The 20,359-nt window shown below is 37.8% G+C and overlaps 1 protein-coding gene across 8 annotated transcripts in view; it reads right to left on the bottom strand.

Annotated features, from left to right (window-relative positions):
• GRM1 (glutamate metabotropic receptor 1) overlaps positions 1-20,359 on the bottom strand; it is a 182,013-nt gene that overhangs the window by 69,396 nt on the left and 92,258 nt on the right. The window lies entirely within an intron of this gene.

The following is a 20,359-nucleotide window of genomic DNA, read 5'->3' as shown; positions in this document are numbered from 1 at the left end:
TGAGCTCCAGTTCTTTAGTTCTTTTTCTCCTTCTTTAAGTGTCCATTGATTTAGTGTCATTCTCCAGTTCTTATTAGTGTCCCCCAAGAACAATGCTTTTACAGTCTAATTTAAGTGCAAATATAAGTCAGCCATTGCTTAATCTTAAAATGCTGGGCATGTAATGAGAGAAATAGATTATTCTGGCACCTCACATCTAGATCTATTGCATTCAGAATCAAATCAGCTACACTGCTTCTGTGAATAGCAGACAGATGAAGCACTTCCAGCAGCAAAGAGCTTAAGAGGAAAAATGCAATTCACCGCTGAGAGAAGTCTCAGATTCACCCAAAAGAGGGTTGCATCCTGAATTCCAGACAGACTGAAAGAAGGTCCTTGTTAGAAGCCTTTTACACACAGCCTTGAGAAGAGTGTTGTGGTGCAGACCATTACCAGCTGAGGGCATTTATGAGACACTCAGCACAGGTGTGCCTGGGTCTCTACAAAAGAAAATATAGATGATTTAAAGTAGCAAGCTCTGTCACAATCCTGGTCAAACAGCTGTAAAGTGACTATGTACTGGACACGTGTGAGCTTTTGGTCCTCAGCCACCAGACTAAACAGCTGCATGGTTTAGCTGGCATTCACATTAACTGCTGCATTTCTGCTCTAAGCACCCAGAAAGAAAACGGCAGCTTTCCATGAAAATACAGGAAAACCCATGTAGTAAATTCTTTCCACATCTGAAACATAACACATGCCTCTATTATGGAAGTTATTTGAGACATGGGGCATCTGGGAGTGCAGGGTAATCAATACATTCCTTTCAACCTAGTCTCAGGATCTCACAAATCTATATTTTTAAGATGGTACTCCACAGAGCCTTCGAGGCAGGATTTCTCCTCTATTTCCCCCCTTTGCCAAGGCCTTGCAGTAGAACCACCCAAAATTTCTGAGTTTACAGACTCCTGACAAATATCTTCATAGAGGCTGAGATACATGATGCATTTCAAACGCAGTATGAAAGCAAAGAGCTGGAGGAGATGCAAGGTGTAGGTCAAAGGAGGGTGACAGAGATTTTGGAAGTGTCCCAAAGGGACTCTCTCTGTCTAGCTGAACCGGTCAGAAACTGCTGGTCACTTCTTCCCACAGCCTGGGGTGCAGGTTGCTCAGTGTCTTGTACCAATATAGCCCAGTGCTACCCGCCTGGCTCAGTTTTGGCCTGATAGCTGCACTTGCATTGCCACAGGGGTGCACAGAGTTAAAAACCTACAATTTGTCCATCCCTGCTGCCTGTCCCAGGAGACTGCCTGAAATTCCAGAGAGGGAAAGATGCCAGGGTTGAAAATCTCTGCATCCCCTCACTCTTCACTTGTCCATATGCTGAGGACAAATAATAAAATGTACCATGCTCCCCTGACTACTTCATGACAGACCATGGTCTAGGTAATCCTGGTCTAGTCAACCTATACAAAGGTAAAACCAGAAAAATCAGCTTTTTGGATTTCACATAATTCAAGATGGAAATTTTCACTAGACAGGAGAAAAGACACAATTTTTTTTTTTTTCTTATGTGGGGGAAAAGTAAGGAAGAGATCACTCTTACAGTATGAGTAATTAACTCCTAATTACATAATTACCTCATTATTTGTCACAATGTTTTTGGCTTTCAAACAGTAGACTCAAGCAGAAACATTAACAAGACACAAGAATTAAGCAAATTGAGCCATTTTTTACAAGACCTTGTTGAAATGAGGTAGTTTCACTACTGCTTGGATTCCTACCAGCCAAAAAAATAGCTATTTATTTTTCTTCTCCCATTCCCCAATATGTTTAGGTTGGAAAATGGCCACATAAATTCTGAAGGCAAAACTGAGCAAATCTACAAAACAAGATTTTGAGGGCAGCTCATTGAAAAGTTCCCCTAAACTGGAACACAGATTGTCACTTAATGTTTCTTTGTCTCTTTCTGGCCCCAAATATTTTTATTCTATTTTCAACTTCCTCAAATTGTTAAATCTGTCTGATAAGTCTCATCTTCAACAAAGTGTGAAGAAAAATCACTGGAATCAGAAAAAATGGTTCATAGGTATTGAAGCTCATATGGGAGCTTAGCTCTACTTTCAGTAAAATCAAGGAAGCAAAGAGTCCTCTGGTTTCTTAGGGAATCCATGTCATCCTGGCAGCTGCAGGCTGCCTGAGGTGAAATTTGCCCTAAGTGGGATGTGCAGCCCTACCTGCAGCTGTGGGAGGATTATTAGAGCCCCAAGATCCTGTTATAACACCTTTCTAATTCCTTTTTGCTGTTTATACCCATGTTAAAAAATGATTGTCTGGGAGCACTGCACCCCTGGTGTCATATGAATAAATGCATAGTGGTCCAGAAGATGGTGGGGAAAAAAATACATTTTTATTGCTGGGCAACAGCATGATACTGATGGTCAGATGACAGTGACAGAATCACAAGACCAATAGCTGAGTCAACATAAAAATGAAATTTCATTTTAAATAGGAAGCATACACTATTCTTTTGTTGTCAGAACAAGTACATTCCACCTACCATCCTTCTTTCATCCTGTTGAATAGCAAGTAGCACTACACATAGCACTTTTTGCTAGCCTGTCTTTCTGTGCCTTTGCTACAGATTTTGAGAGGTGGCCCAATATCCATTACCCAAACTGCCATTCCTGGTAAGTGTCCATGTGTGTGACAATCTAGCCTTGAAAGGTGCTGGGTACCTTGTGCAACTGTTGATCTGAAGCTCTGTGAGGGAGTTTCAAGTGTGATGACAGAAACAGTGAGGGAGGGAAAAGCATGTGGGTGTCAAACTAGCAACCACTCTTTTTGCTCTTAGGAGAGAAAGAACAGCTTTTGTTATGGTTTTTGGCATTTATCACAGTCAAAATGGTCACTGATATTCTGCAAGCTGCTCTTGGTCCAAGTTCCAGTCTGGTGGCTGATATTAATGGTACCAAATCCAAATGTCAATGTTCACTCACAAACAAAAATCAGGTGGAAAGGGAAAAAGCTCAAAGCTACCCCAGAGGATGAGAAGTCCTAGTTACTGCTATCACAGATGGAGTTAAAGAAACAAAGCTAATTTTTTCCAGTTGGTTTACTGTGCTGTTAATATGTGACAATGGACATCACTGAATTGTGGCTTAAGCATCTTAGCCTCTCCATATTTTCTGAACTGCAGTCACATATATTCTTGTGTCTGAAACACTGAGAGAAATGGAATGGATTTCCAATTTCCTCTCCTCTTCCAAACATGAATACTGTCAGCTGCTTTTCACAAGGGCTGATGAGACAACCAGCAATCAGCCTTTCTATTTTCATCTCTTCAGGGCTTAACTCTTAAGTGATGCAGCAGCAGCTCTGCTCTGCTTCTCAGCACAGTGCTCAGAGAGTTACTCATCAGATGCTTTTTCCAAACAGACAAACCCAAAAAAGTAAACACACTATTGTTTATGAGGACTGCTATCCCTGTGATTATTGTTGAGTTAGCATCCTTTCAAAGGGAAAGAAAATGAAACACATTTGTTAGTCACAGATACTGACTGGCAATTTGATCCCTGCACCCTTGAATTGTTTGATCTAACTGACCAAAGCTATAGAGGGCAATTGATTTAGAGTCCTCAGACTGGAGAGCTGCAACTCCCTTTTTAATTACCTGAGGTTATGTTTTCTTAAGAAGTTTTCATTCATTATGAGATATTTTCTTTCTCTATGGGCAAGTTATAAAAGAGAAGAAATTAAGAGCAGGAAGCCCTTTGAAATGCTAAATGAATTATTTCTGCAATAATCCTTCTGCCTACAGCAGATATTCTTGTCATTATAAAACCAAATAAATCAATCATATTAACATGATTTCTATCTCTAGTTTCAAGTATTCAGCCTTCACAGTGGCTCCCTGCAGATACCCCATTCAAACAGGGTGGCAGAGAGCTAGGTGACCGTGACTGTCACACAAAAGGCTCAGAATCTACATTCCTGCCTTGCCTCCTTTCCACAAAACTAAAGTCCATGTCAGTACACCTCCCCTGTTATGTTGATATATATTCCTGCAGAGCCCAGGAATGCCTTCTTGCCACACTCTGAAGGCTGCCAGCTGGCCTGCTGCTTTGTCAAACTTCTAATGCATTTAAGTGTGAGGACAGCACCACTCAGAGAATTCAACATTCCATAAAGTGCCATGACATTTTGTTGATATGTTAGTATCTGTATTTTTAAAAACAATTATTATGTGCTGGATTATATACTTTTTTTTTTTTAAAGGCTGGACTTTGTAATTGGAAAGTGCTTTTTGCAAAACTATCTTTCTGTGTAATAGTCAGACACTGCTTTTTTAGAGTCTCAGACACTGCTCATGCAGAGGTATTTCAAAATGCTACAAAACCCAAAATAGTGATAAGTAGTATTTAAATAATTTGTTATTTGATTCTGGCAAATACCAGTAGTCTCAATTTCTAGAGCTCATCAGACATGGAAGTCTGTAAATTTCACTTTCTCATTTTATAGAAGTCTTTTCTGACAGCATCCCACTGGAAAAGCCTGCACACATTCTCCTGTCTGCATTCAAGGGTTGTATAACTCCTTTTCTTTACTGGCAGAATGGATGGAAACCGAGCTTAGCATAAGGCCAACCCAAAAAGTAGCAGTGTGGCAAGTGGAATAATTTCATAGGAAAAAAAAATCAGTGTTGCCACTTGCTATGATCATAGGTGGCAGAATCAGGCCCAGAGTTACTCATGAACAGCTCTGTAGCTGACTGCTCAGATGTCTTCTTCTGGGAATAGATTTTTTTTAAGAATCCTTTATTTCACCAGCCTGATGTGAAGAAAAAAACATAATTACCTTGTTGTGAAGGAGGATGGGCCTATTCTCTGGCAATAAGGAGCACTACCAAAGATACTCAGTGTCTGTGTAGCACATGCCTTAAACAGAAGATGCCATGTAAAGAAAATTGAGACTTGTCCAATACTCACAAGTCAGCAACTCACAAAGTGACTTTCCTCCTTAGGTGTATGCACTGTCAGTCAATCCCAGCAGTCAGCAATGTCAGCTAAAGGGTGCTGATCATTATTGCTAATGAGTATTGTTGCAAACATGAGAAACAAAAGGCCATTTTTTGCGCTTACTCATTTAGCTAATTTACCAGAATTGTACACTTGCATTGAAGAGTGGGAGACCTGTCTTTAGCTGCCAACGAGGAATTTTTAAAAAGCATAGTTTTACTTTCACCTGTGTTATAATCCTAACAATATTAGGAAATTAACCTCGTGGCTACAGATAAACCTCTATGTCACTGTTGCAAGAGCAGGCTGAAGGGCTGTGTATTGTCAGTCTATGACCTGAGCCCTGCTGACAACTGACTGACCTCCTCAAAACCAGAAGAATCAAGTTCACTAAATTTTCTCAGCTGAAAGGAGAACAAGCAGGTGATAACACACAATCATAGAACAGCTTGGATTGTAAGGAACCTTAAAAGTCATCTAGTTCCAGTCCCCCTGCCATGGGCAGGGACACCTTTCACTAGACTAGATTACTCAAAGCCACATCCAGCCTAGCCTGGATGGGGAATCCCCAGGTTCTCTGGGAAACATGTGTCAGTGTCTCACCACTCTAAAAATAAATAACTCCTTCCTAATATCCTGTCTAAACCCACCCTTTTTCAGTTTAAAACCATTCTTTCCTGTCCTATCACTCCTAGCCCTTGAAAAAATTTTCACTACGTTTTCTTATAGGCTCTCTTTAGGTACTGAAAGGTGCTATAGACTCTGAAGACTTCTCCAGGTTTAATAACTCTCGACCTGTCTTTGCAGGGATGGAGCTCCATCCCTCTGATTGTCTTGGTGGCCTCCTCTGAACTTGCTCCAACATGTCCAAAACCTTCTAGGTCCCCAGAGCTGAACACAGTACTCCAGGTGAGGTCTCACAAAAGCAGAAAGCTGGAAAAGCCTCCTCTGATGCAGACCTCAATACAGTCCAGTATTTTGACTCCTGCATGTACAGATGGAGATAGGTAGAAGTCATCACCTTCCCAAGATCCCTGCCTTTCTCAACCAGTGTCACAAGGTACTTTGGGATTCATATCTGTTTCCTTCTTCCACAAACTCTGCTGGAGTCAAATGTATCCTGAATTCCAGCCTTTAGTTTTCTCCAGTTTGCTGACCTCCATAGGTCACTCTTGACTAAAATGAGCTGAAAGCATGGGAATATCAGTTCTGCACACTGGAATCATGAGAAGAAAACCACTGAAATTCCTTCTGGGAAAGCTTTAGAAAGCAAAAAGTAAACAGAAGACTGCTGCCATGACAATGTCATGCACACACAAAAGAAGGTACAAGAGGAGCATTTGGTGCCAGACTGCGCAGATTTTAGACTGAGAACTCACACAGCACTACTATGGCACTGTGGGCTGTAAACCCCCCATGGACTACAGACTGAAGAGCATGTCAAGGGTCAGAGCGACTGAGGAAGAGGTTGGTATGATTTGCCAGTTAACCCTGCTCCATGTGAGACAGTTCTCTGTACCCATTATAGTTTCAGTTCTAATGTCCTACAGAAGATGCTATGTCCTGAGAGAAATTGAGATATGAAGTTTAAAAATAATTCCAAGGCCACTTCTTGGAAGTGATTTGTCACATTTCTTAGTAAAATTTCTGTTCTTGTCAGGTTCTGCTTCATGACATTACATACAGCATTTTTTGCTTCCCATTCATGATTACTGAAAGCTGACAGTCACAGTAGCACATTAGTTATTATATTTCACACAAACAAACAAAAAATGTTCGTAAGGGCTTGAATCTTTTACTTAGTCAATCAGAGTGGGTTTTTTTGAATGAATGACACTCTGCAAAGAACCTGAAGTTGGTAAATGACAGTTCACAATGTTTGAAATTATCATCATTCACTTCCGTGTGAATGTTCAAAATTTTTGTACTGTTCATTTAAAAATGCAGATTATAACCTTGTGGACCATGATGGATTGTATTTTGCAAATATGTATTTACAAAGGTTTTAATTATCATATGTGGTGCATATATTTGCATGCAATTTACATAATGTAATTTCACTGCCTATCATGCAGGCACTATCTTGGAGAGTCTTTACTGTGAAGACTCTTGATATGTTTGGCATTTTTAAATGTAGTTGCTGCTTTTGTGCAGGAAAGGTTTTACCATTTTCAAGCATGCACAATGCTGTATATCTCGGAAAATCAGCAACCATTCATGTATTCTCTAAGGCAATGGCTGATTTTTCAAAAGGGATGCACATGCTTTCACCACAAACTGACAAGTGGATTAAATCCTTGCTCTGCATGTTTGAAATTCATAACATGAGGCATCACGAAAGCACAGAATCTTTTCTAAATGGAAGCATGTGTGTAGAGAAGAATATCTAATTTTAAATAAACACACACAAATTGGAAACTTTAATTTTATCACAGAAATACAGAATCACAGAATAAGCTGAATTGGAAGGGACCCACAAAGGTCATCGAAGTCCAACTCCTGGCCCTTCACAGGACACCCCAAGAGCCATGCCATGTGCCTGAGAGCATTGTCCAAACACTTCTTGAATTCTGTCAGGCTTGGAGCAGTGACCACTTCCCAGGGGAGCCTGTTACAGTGCCCAAGCATCCTCTGGTGTGCCCAAACACACCTTTTCCTGATATCCAACCTAAACCTCCCCTGATACAACTTCGGCCACAACCAGTGGAATCCAAGATTTTTACCATCTTATTAATACACATAAATGTAAAAACAGAGATGTTTAGCCTTGCACCTCTGTACCAGTTCCTGGGATATTTTTTGTATCCCCTTGATGCTGCTTTGCTTTGAAATATGTGCAAGAAGACTCCACCAAAAAATGAATATGGATTGTAAGGATATGGTCATTCCTGCTATAAACAACTCAACTGTAATCCCTTTTAAGGATGGACAATTAGGGACAAATATTCCTGCTGGTTTTTTCAACCTCTCTGAAATTTAGAGACTGAGGTCTTTTCTGTGCTACCATGTAAAGGCATCAAGGGGAATGGAATTGTTCCTGCTTCTACTCTGGCCAACTGCAGTTTTGGGGGCTGGGTCTGAAGGACTGGAAAGAGAGACAACATATGGAGAGGAAACAGACTGGAAATACCTGAAAAAAAAAAAAATATATATATATATGTATATATACACAGGAAAGTCCCTCTTTTCTCCATGTCACTCCATCGCATCTTGCTGGATGCTTGGATATTAATTTTTTTCACTTATGAAAATAATAAATCATAGATGTCTTCCCTAAACACAAGCAGAAAAAGTGGAAGCATAGTTCCTTTCTTCCCTCTTGCTTTGATTTTTTGCAGTCCTGCCAAGGAACAGGAAAATAAAGAAACATCTTAGAATCCCATTTCCATTTCCGTAAAAACCATACTTTCAAAACAGCATGAATTGCAGCCTTTTGATTTCTCCATGATGGTTGCTGACTTTCACAAGATAATCCAAAATTTCCCTTGAGGGTTTCTATTTTTAGCAGATTCCCTCAAGCCATCACTTACAGTAATATTACAAGACTTACATCTCATTACATTACTTACATCTCATATTACAAGAGTTAAGAGAAATACACAGAATTTGTAAGCCTTTTCTCAATATAAATCAAATTTCAAATATGAGGACCTAAAGAGTACATCCCATATGTTACATTAGCTTGCCATTACTGGTTTCCATATAAACTATTTTTCATGCCTGCACAAGGTTTCTGTAATGTCTTTTCCACACTCATGCTTGAAAAGGGAACTTTTGTTTAGGAACTGCTTTTTGCTTTGCTAGGCCTTTAATGAAGCTGTGTCTGCAGAGGCACTGGCAGCTGGAGGTGAGAGCCCATTATCCATTCCATACCAATGTGTACTGAAATGGGCTTTGAAAATCAGATTGAATAAAATGAAGAGCAAAAGAAAAAGTATGATTGAGCCTATGATAAAATCACAAAGCTCATGAAGATATTAATCAAAGTTATCATAAATTAGAATATCTCCCTAAATGACTGTTTCTACCAAAACTATTTTAAATTTGTCCTCATCTGTCATTCTCTCTTTTTCACGTTCTGTGCATAATTGAACATCCAGATTACTATGAATGTTTATGAATAATGTAATTTCCACTCAAATATTTATAAGTCATTCATTTGAAATAACATATTGATATGGGAAATATCAAATTCATATTATGCTAGTGAGTCTCCGAAGCACCTAAACCATTCCAGTGAGAGCATCAAGACTTGAATAAATAAACACAGAATAAATGAAATTATTAAACTCCAATAACCTACTAGCACAGCATTGTATTTTGTCAGTAAAGAAAAGCCCATGAACTGCTAGGAAACCAAGAAACCAATGAATAATTTGAATAATAAATTCACCTGAAAATTAACCAATTGTTTAATGAACAAGTGCTGAACATTGAACACATGTAATACCTTGAATTTTTTATAATCCACTTTGTTCAGACAATTCTATTATCCTTTACTTGAATCAAATGTTAGAGAGCATTTAAAATGTATAAAAATATTATTTATTTACCTTTCTTCAATTACTGATATTTTAAAGTTGTAAATGTCTAATCCTGTAGCTATACACTTATGAAATAACAAATTTAAGAACAGTCCTATGCTTGTCTAAACCAAATTTAGTTCAACACCACCTGGCTAACCTCAATACCTTAGAGTTCCTGCTGCAGCAAGCAGAGCTAGAGTAGGACAGTAGCAGTCTTTTAGGCACTTGAGTCTCAGGTATCCAGTCCCTGTTAAAACCAAAAAGGTCCTGAATGTAACTGGAAATTATCAGATGTCTTTCTCAGAGGAACCACTGAAATGTGCCATCTTGTTTAAATGCGCTTATTAAAGACTAGATCAGGAGTTTATCGTTCAGATTGTTCAAATGGTATTCCTTCCAGGTGTCATGCTGGCATCACTGACAAAGTTAGGATTGCAGATGCTCACTGGCATAAGGAAAAGTTTCACACAGGCTCCTGCTAGCATGCAGAAGGATGTTATAATATTGCATCCCACAGTAACGTCATTTTGTAGCATGTGGGACATGGAATAGCCATAGTGAGGTGTATATTTAAATGCTGAGTTTGCATGCAGCAATGCCTGTCTACCCTCCTGACTATCTAGGGATTGGAAAAAGCAGCTATTAAAGCCTTTTTGTTTTAAAACATTATTCATATGCAGACTTACTCAAGTGTAAACATAAGCGAAGATTTACTAAAAGTGATCAGTTTCATTTTAAGTTCTGCTAATCAGAAATTTATATTGAAGATTTTATAAGAAATATTTAAAACCCACTTATTGGGTATAAACATTAAAAAAATTGTGAACAGATGTACATTTAGAAAGAGCAGAATGATTTGCAAAAATCTTACTCACACTAGATGTATCCGTACAGGTACTTGAAACATCCTTAAAACTGCAGGAGAAAAACAGTTTCATATACTTTTTATATGGTCAAGCCAAACTGAAATTAAGTAAATGTACATTAAGGAAACTACTGACATTTCATTAGACTAAATAAAATACAGAAATGCATCAAAGTCACAACTGGGAAGGCCTCCATCCTTCAAAGTGCTTAATTTATCAAATCACCAAATTAATGCACAATATAATCAGATTAATTTCAAAATGCACAAAACAAATATTAATCCTTGTTAGTTCTGCACTGGAGATTGAGAGGGCATCTTTTTTCCTTCTAAATCCCAAGTTGTAGATGAGTGAATTGGAAGATTTCTTACAGGCAATATGTCTGGATATCTTTTCTGATATCAGATATTTTCCTGAAGGAAACTTGTCTTAATGACCATGTGCCCCAAAGAAAGATGAAGGCTTTGCTTCTGATGTAGAAGCTATGTTTGTACCCTTTACTTATGCAGTCATGGAATAATTTTTGTTGGAAGAAATCCCTGGAGATCTTATAGCTTAGGAAGATATGCAGTCCATGCAATCTCCCTTTAAGTAATTTGTCTCATTCCTGACATTTTCTTTGGATCATTAGAGTCATATAACGTGGGAGACAACAAATCTGCTACTATAAATTAAGTTTTACACTTTTACTTAGGAAGATAAAACTTCTTTTATATTTCATTAATCTATTGACCCCAGAGTAATCAAAGTGTTCCTAGGATCAAATGCTATTAATTAGTGATGATGTTACAACTTTCTAATGGAAAACTGAAGCAATCTTTTTAAAAATAGTACCTGATTTTGTCTGGCTTTTGAACAAAGGCACAACTGTGAAAGATTAACTTGACTTTCCTCCTACAAGATATAGTGAGAACTCTTTCCTTTTCCTTTCATGAATCTAGCCAGAGAAGAAGAATGTGTTTGGAGCAACAGAAAACACATATTTGTCAATTGCTTCATGCAGTATTGGGCAAAGAAAATCTGAAAAGCAATGTGCAGAAACTTGTCTTGAGTTTAAAAGCTGCATTTTTGGACAATGAAAGGTGTAGGAGCAAAAGCCAAATGGAATCAAGTAAAGCCTGCTGTCAGGATGCTCCATGGGTCAGATAATCCTTGAGGGCTGGGGAGCTGGGAGCTGAGGGGAAGCCCTGGGCAGGGCTGTGCCAGCCAGGGCTCAGTCCAGTTGTGCCCAGGCCAGGAGAGCCAGGGACACCCAGGTGCCATGGCCAGGTTCAGCATCCCTTCTTCTTTCAGACTTTTGAATAATTTTTAAAATCTCTTAAATAAATTTTTTAAATCTCTTAAATCTCTGTTTAATGTTTCTGTCCCACAAGTACAACTGCTATGGTCATGACAAATATGCAACATGTCCAGGCAAAAGAGAGAATGACCCTCATGACAACAAACTGGACCATTGCCGTTTCCTGAAAGTAAGAAAGAAAAGGAAATTCAAAACCATGGAGAAGGTGAGTAGACCCCAGTGCTGTTATTTCCTTTTACTCTATGGCTGAATGATATGCAAGAGGTTTAGAATCAATCTCAAAAGAACCACTCACAGAAATCTACTCTACCTCTATCAACGAGCTCTGAAAGCAAATTGTTAAATCCATGTTTATACATGAAAATCAGAGAAAAAACAGTTACTTCTAGGGAAGCATTCAAAATAAAAAAATACTTCCTTGTATTCATTCATTGAAATGCCAAAAAACCCTACAGAATTTAAGCTTATGTCACATGCAAGTTAAGAGAAAAGAAACCAAAAAAAACCCAAGCAGAACAACAACAACAAGAAAAACAAAATCCTGAACACAACAATGAGCGGGGAGGAGGAAAATAGCCTTTTCAATAAAATTACTGTTTTGGGACTAATGTAAGAACCGCAGTCTGAAACTTTGAATACAAGGACGGTTCCTCACAAAAAGGTAGAGAGAGAAAAAAATTGATGAAAGTGGAGATAAAGAGCTGTAGATTTTCTGTATTATGTCCTGTGAGCTGTAAGTAAAGGAAGATTGCACAGTTGGTACTACCTCAGGAGAAACCTGTGATGTGATTAAAAATCAAACAGGCAGAGTGCTTTCATCTGCTTCCTGCTGTCTTAGAAAGGACAAATGTTTGAGTTTCCCAAGTCCCCTTTGACCTTCTACTGGTGGCCACATGTGCTCAGTCCTATACTTTCCTCTCTACTTATTTCTGGTGCATTAAAACTCCTTCTTTCCCATCCCAGTGAGAACGAAAGCATGGGGAATTTTAATATGCCCAGTCAGGAGGAATGGACACAAAGGACAATCCTACAGAAGGCTGAGCCTTGATGGAACAGCAATTCTACATGGAGATAATTACTTATCCCTTGTGAATACCATGGGGCTGATTCTGGATCCTCTAACTGTGGTCTGGTAACACCTGCTTATCTGAGGGATACTAAAGGAAATACATGAGATTGCTCAGGGTTAGTAAACTTCAGTCAGTTAAAGAAATGAAGGAATATGAGGGTAGTATCAAGGTCACTTTCAATCATGGTGCTTTTCAGAAAGTCCATGGCAGGCAGAGGACACAACAGTAGAGAAAGAAGGCAGATATGTCAGTATTTTGAGGGTTTTAAAGAAGAGTGTATAAATACAGATATTGGCAAGAAAATAATGTTCTGAGTGAATTAAAACTAAGAGAGAAGGCAGGGAAGGGAAGGAAGGGAAATGTAGTCAATTCCTACATTGCAGTCAATGTAATTTGAAATATAAATACTTCATAACCTATCCAATACATATTAATCGTATCTCCAGTTGTAGAAAAGGAAAAATATTTAACCGAATGCCCCATTTGACAATATTTAGTAAACAATACTAATGGAAAAAGAGGAAAAAATATTGATACAGTATCTTTATGAAATAACATGCTGTTTTTACTTGAGGGAATAAAAATATAAATATTCACCAAATTAGCCATTACTTAAAATCAAAAACTGTTTATTAATTAATTAGAGTAATTTTTTTTTTTTAAATTGCACAGTGAACTTCCCTCTGTACTTGTTATTGAGGAAAGAAGAAGGAGATGGGACAACTGCGCAGATGTGAGACCTATGTATCATCTATATAGCAACCACAGTAAAAAGCTAAAAGCGAATTTACATGAAGGGGAATGAACTCTATTTGCCAATCAGTTTTCACCTGTCCTCTGAGTGCTCTTTGTTGTGATATAGCACCATACACTCTGTCCTGGACAGTGACCCCCACTAAGGCCAAGCCTCACCCCACCCTTTTCTCTTTCTCATCTGCTTGTCTGCTGTTTCCCCAGTTATTCTTCCTTTCTACACTACACAACCTTCACCTTTTCACACTGCTGAGATAATGGAACTTCATTCCATGAAAGCCTCCAGATATTGTCATGATTTAAGTGACAGAGGAACATTAAACTTTTCAGCCACTATTTTGTGCATGAGAGGCAGTATCTCTGCATGGACAGCCAGTGATAGCACACTGAAAACTACATTTTAATCCCTGCTGAAATGCTACTAAGTAGAAGGATGCTACATCAGTTAAAACAAATTAGCTGTGAAAGACTGGCATTGTATTAAGTGGGAACTACACAGTTTTGGCAGAGGAAGAAGAGAGCTATCCCTGGAAGTCTGAGTCAGTACAAAAAATGAAATTACTACAAAAAAATGTTATTTATTTCCATCAGCATCAAGTTTAACTGTGCTACATGACACATAAACACCACTAAAATATAAATGCATGTTTGTATTCTGAATAACAATTAAAAAAAATACATCTGTTTAACAAAATTAGAACTTGAGCCAGTATTTGTCACAGAGCTGCTTGAACTGTCTAAAATGTAAGTGGTAGAACACAACAACACTCTTACTGTGAATTAAATTATGACTTGGAAACTATATTTTTGCATAGAAAACAGAAGGGAAACAGAAACTATATTTTTGTGATAGAAGTAAAATATCACTCCCAGAAAAGATACCATTCTGTCATATCCTAGTCATATATATATATATGTGTGTGTGTGTGTGTGTGTGTGTGTGTGTGTTATGTATGTGTGCCATATAATTCTGCCAGCCAAGAAAACAGGACAGCAATAAAGAATTCTGATGAAAAAAATAATGTAATTAACAGACAATGAAAGTAATATTTACTAGATCAGATTTTACCACCTTGTCAGTGAAGTCTCTACCTCTAGGACTCAAAAGCTTAATAAATTAATAAATGAATTCTAGCTTAGAACTGTGTTGTCTAACAGCCAAAGAGAGCAGAGGAATAACTTTTTTATGTATTTGTCTAATGAATGCCCAGAAATAGCAAAGATTATTTTTCAGGGCAGGTTTGACAGAGAAGTGTGTGATGGGAGTTGGTTTGATAAGACAAACTTTTAAAATGCTATATTCAGGAATTCCTTAGAGAAACTCATACCTGTATTCATTTGACAACCTTCTCTGTAAAAAATCTTTTTCTCTTTAAAGAAAATAAAAATAAAAGTCATGAAGCTCGGTAAGGACCGATTCCATTTCCTTCTTTTTTTTTTCTTCTTTTTTCATGAAATCACAAGTTTAATTTACCAAGCCTGGAGGTTTTTGTTATATTGAAACAGAAGCTCATTTAAAACCAATGAGCCCATTCAACAATAATGGAAGTAGATACTGCTGCTCCACTGTCCTCTCTGACACCACCTTTACCACATACTATCTCATCACCATATACCAACTAACATTAGCCCACATTGGTCATTAGCTGCTTTGCAAAGAACCTTTGCACCCTCTTTGTAACCTGCAAAGAGAAAAAAACAATACCAAGAAAAATTTCCTCTTTTTACTGCCTCAGAAAAAGAGGTGAGGAAAACTGTGTGTCATACAACAGTAATTTATTATGTGTCCCAACTAAAACACAGTACCCAAAACCAAGATTCTTCATCCTCAGAAATGTTCCTGTGTTGAAACATTTATTATTGAATGTTCACATCTTCCTCAAGTAGGTTGTCCCTATGACTTTTACATTATCAATAAACAAAACACCTGATGATCACAGGCTATACAATTGTAAGCCGTGTAAAAATTATGATGTATTAATATACACAGTACTTTCAGAGACTATTAGAGCTTTCATTGCTCAAGTATTTCATTTGTTGAGGCTTTATTTGAAATCATAAGAGTTAAGCAATTGCTTTATATTAAATGAAAATGAAGATTCTTGTGTTGATGCATGCCTTCAGTAACTAAAATAGAACAGTAATACAAAAGAATTCAAAAATTAGAAAAAAAAGAAAGGCTGCTCTCTCCCATCAAGGGGACACTTAGTTAGTAAGCTAAGTGCACTCATAACGCTAGGGCTAGGAGAAACCACAGTGCTCCATTCCACAGTTTGTTCAAGTTAATTTCACAGAAAATCTATTCACAAATACCAGAAAATATTCAGGATGCAAGATGTACCGCCTGCACAGTACTTCACTGACAATATAAAGTGATTCAAAATCCATCTTAACTTTTCATCTTCATAGTACAAAGCTCCTTGAGTCCTTTGACTGGTCCTGCAGACAGGTTTGCAGCCCAGAAAGATGGACACCAGCTACTCCTAGGTGTGACACTAAGTTCCTAACTATTTAACTTCTTAATGTCTTCTCTTCTGAGATCTGAAACAGCCACTGCTATCCTGGCATTACAGAAAGAATGTCTGGGATAATTATGGGTATAATGTCTGCATTAAAAAAGAGTAAATAGTAAAACTAAATAATTTTCCCAAGTTGAAAAGAAAAAAATGGTTTATTTTCTCTTGATTCAAAAAGTCTTTGGAACCAAGAGTGCATCTGAGATCTGATATGTAAAGTAAGATGTAAGAAAATAAAAGGAGATGGAAATATTATTAGTGATTGGGTTTCTGCTTCAGACTACTGGGACTTGCTCACTGCTGCATGATGGAAAATTTGAAAATTTGCTTCTGGTTTCAAACTTCACATCTACATAGCAATACACCCAGAATTCTTTTCATCCCCTCCTTTTACATGTACTTGTCAGAATTTTATAAATATAACAGTCTTCTTCAGCATGCTTTTACACTAATTTCTTTACATGCAAAACCTAAATTTGAATCTTTCTTCTGCCTGTTTACATCCTTGGCATTATTTGCCTCATTTCTATATTTGATTTCCTTCTCTTATATCAGCAATGTGTCCTTCTCTTACATGTGCAATGCCCTTAAATACTTTTGCCTGTGTGTCTCATCTTCATTTGTCTTGAGAAAAATTTAAGCAGCAGCTAGTTTAGTCATTTTAAGCTCGTTATTTCCTATCTTTATTCATGAGTTTACTTCCTTCCTGCTATTTATTTTTTCTTGTTGTAATTGCAAACCAGTTATCTCCTTTTATATAGGTTGTAATTTCTTGTCTTCACATATGGCTCTCGTTTGGTTTACTATCTTGTTTGGTTTACTATATCCCTCCACTTGGCAGAAAACAGAAATGCTCAAATAGCCAGGCTGAAAAAAATCATATCCTTCTTTATGCACAGCACCTTATTGATATATATTTCTTATTTACCTTTTGAAAAAGTTGTTCTTGTAATTTATACTTCAAGTTCCAAGAAGAGAAATAAAAAGAGATCTGCCTTTGGAATTTCAGTATATAATTTGAAATAATTCAAATCAGAAGCAGCGCTTTTAATGCATATCTGATTCACTCTTCAGGCGTATGTGCATTACTTACTACTTGAGGGGATAAGAATCCTGAGCATACAACAGTTGTAGAAGTCGTGCTTTCTTTCAGTAAGAAATTTTTTAAACCCCTTTTAACTTTTAGAGAATCTAACAATTTTCATATTGCTCTTTCTCTATATGGTTATGTATGTGTTTGAACATATATTCCTATGCACCTGTACTTAATGAAAAATCTCAAAAACTGGTTACCTATTTACTGTAGTAATTTCTTTCTTTACAGACCCCCTGCTTCCCAGTTACACAGAAATCTCACTGCTCAGCTCAGTTCTGCCCCTGTTAACTGTCTTGGCCTTGGCAGGAAAATCACCATGCTCAACATACGTCTCCTGTGTTCAAATGGATTTATGGATTTGCTCTCATATGGGAGCTGGAAAGAGGAGCTACAGGACATTACCTGTGGCAGTGCATCTCCAACACACCACATGCCACAGCCAAAGCTGCAGACTCTAACCCTGCCCAGTTCCCATTTGTGTCAACTCAAAATACACATTAAACTCACCATGAGTGCAGAAAAGTCTGGGTTCATAGGGGAATGGGTAGGGGAAGAGGAAAAATATCTGAACATTTGCATCTTAGAATTTTTGCATACCTGGTTGAAGAGGTATTGCACATGGGAACTGGGAGATCACTACCTTAAATATCTGGGGTTTGTGAATCCAGGTCTTTGCCAGGGTTAATGGCCTCAAAAAATGATTTGGAATATTTCTGCTTCAGAACTTTGATCAAAGAGATGAAAATAACCCATTAGGATAGTGCTGTGCTCAGGAGGAAGCCCAAACCCTCTCACTCACAGTCAATTTCTCTTTCCTGAGACAGAAAACAAGCTGTGGGGTTTTGCGAAGTTGTTGGCTGCTTGGCATTTTCACAGCACTTAGGCAGGGTGATTCAGAGATTAAGAGAAACTGAGAGGTCAGAAGGTTGTGGCAAGGGAGACAATCTTGGGCAAAGTGATGACCCAAATAAAGTCCATTTTTGTTTACCTTATCTCTAACTAAGGGTTTGTGCCCTTGTGCATGCCTAGTTGTGGACAACACAGTCCCTTTTTAAATGACAACAAAAATGGAGTACCTCTGGCTTTTCTGGCTTCTGTCATGAGGCTGGCAAGGCGTGTCAGACCAAGTAAGCAGCAGCCATGAGTGGTAGCTACTGAGATTATTATTATTGTTGTTAGGACATAGGAGCACAGGGCATTGGTTACGTTGACCTCCTACAATTGAGCACCGGCATCTGCAGCTCTGATGAGGTTGGATGTTAGGCAGATGTGTGTGTAGCACAAAGTTAAATCAGTGGAACTCCAATATATTATAGGACTAATTTGCAGTGTCTTGTCAGTGTGTCTAATGGAACATGTGTTGGTTATCTGATATGGCTTTTGTCTGGGCTATCCTTACATGTGTGTTTCCAAGCCTTTCCTGTGCATAACAAGTCCTGCTGCTTTCCAAATGTGCATCTATTCCCAAGGTCTGGGTAAGTAACTTTTGAAGGTGCTTGTGTGGACTTTGTAATAGACAGAATCTTTGGGTCAGTTTGTAACAGCAGAATATGAGGAGCGCTCCAAAGAACTGAATCAGAAACAAAAATACCTAATAGAAAATTCAGTACAATTGAGACCTTATCATGTGAAGCTAAAGTAGAAGACTTCAATTGAAAACAAAAATTAAAACAATTTAGTTAAAATCAATGGGAACAAATATTTTTGCCCAAACTCTATTTAAAACATGCTGTAGCCAGCATGAGATGCAGAGGTTGTATGTAATGAAAGACTCCAGAAAGAGTAATGTAGGAGACCAGCTGTCCTTAATGGTATTTGTATACAGACCATAGATCCTGCTGGTTTACAGATCTTTAAGCTGGAAACAGAAATTCAACCATTTAGTTAACAACTGATAAGAGATATTAGAAATGGACTCTCAATAGGTACCACTAAAATGGAAATAAAATTTGCCTTATCTGTTTGTGTTTAGATCTAAGAGAACCAATTAGATTGAAAAAAGTTCAATGAATTGAGGTATTATTTTTTCACTAACTTAAATATTTATCTGCTTTGCTTTTACAAATCTCCCCAAATAAGAGGAATTCAAGGCAAGCCATGTTCGATGCACTATACAGGAGGTAGTAGTTTCATGGTCTTCCTTTGGCTTAAAATGAATTCCCAAGAATTTTCACTAAGTGTTACATATTTCTTGAAGGAACTGAATCTGTTGAAATGCACAGAGATGATGTTCTGACTTTTGAGAGTACAGCAACAGAACATCACAAAAGACTAAAAAGTGCATTTGACAGGGCTATGGAATGGGACCCAAATTATACAATAAATGTAAAGCTTCAGGCTCCAGAGATATTTGAAAGAAGGCCTAAAGAAGGCAGTCAATTCCTAGGTATTCTAGACTTCAAAGAAGAAAAGACAAATGAGTGTGCAAAGTGGGAGGGATGGTAAAATCTGTGGGAAAATTCATGCCATGCTTGACAGTCTTTATTAGTAGCTGTCAAGCACTTAGAAAGAAGAGCACAATGGCATTCAAGCTTGGACAGAGACAGAGTTACAGGGTTAATAAAGTTCCTATTTTTAAGTATTTTGATAAGAGTACACAGACCTAGGCATTTTCAGATGTTTTGGAAAATTGTTGAAGGATAGGATGCTTACAGAATAGGCTGAATACCTATTCTGTAAGCACCAGATATATTATATTCTGTAAGCACCTTTGATATCAGAATGCTCCTATGCTTTAGCAGAGGAAGAGGATAGGTGAAGGAAGTTTTACATATTCACTTACAGAAAGCCGCAAATGGCAAGAACTAGTCACATAGCTTTGGTGCTCAGCAAAGGTGTCACTGGTTAAATATAACTGGAAAATATGGTGGGGTTTTACTGATTCAATTATACTGTTTGAAAATATATAATGAACCTGGAATAATACAGACACAGACAAGATGAATTCTCACAAATAAAGTTGTATTGTTGCACATGGGAATAGTAAAAACAAAAATGTTTCAGGAACTATATTGCTGGACTATTATATGTGTTATAATAAAGCTACATGGAGAAATTTGTTCCAATTTTTTCATGGGAAGAATTAAACCTGCATTTGTCCTGGTCTACCACCTGATAGGCATCAATCTCCCCAGCACCCATGTACAGCAAAGCTTCATTGGTTACATTTACCATGCTTTGTGGATTTTTCTTAATTGACAGGGATCAGGCAGCTGTGGAAATGTGAATCTGGTTA

This window comes from Passer domesticus, chromosome 3 (genome assembly GCF_036417665.1).
Source record: "Passer domesticus isolate bPasDom1 chromosome 3, bPasDom1.hap1, whole genome shotgun sequence".
NCBI lineage: Eukaryota > Metazoa > Chordata > Aves > Passeriformes > Passeridae > Passer > Passer domesticus.
This window is presented reverse-complemented; position numbering and strand designations above follow the sequence as displayed.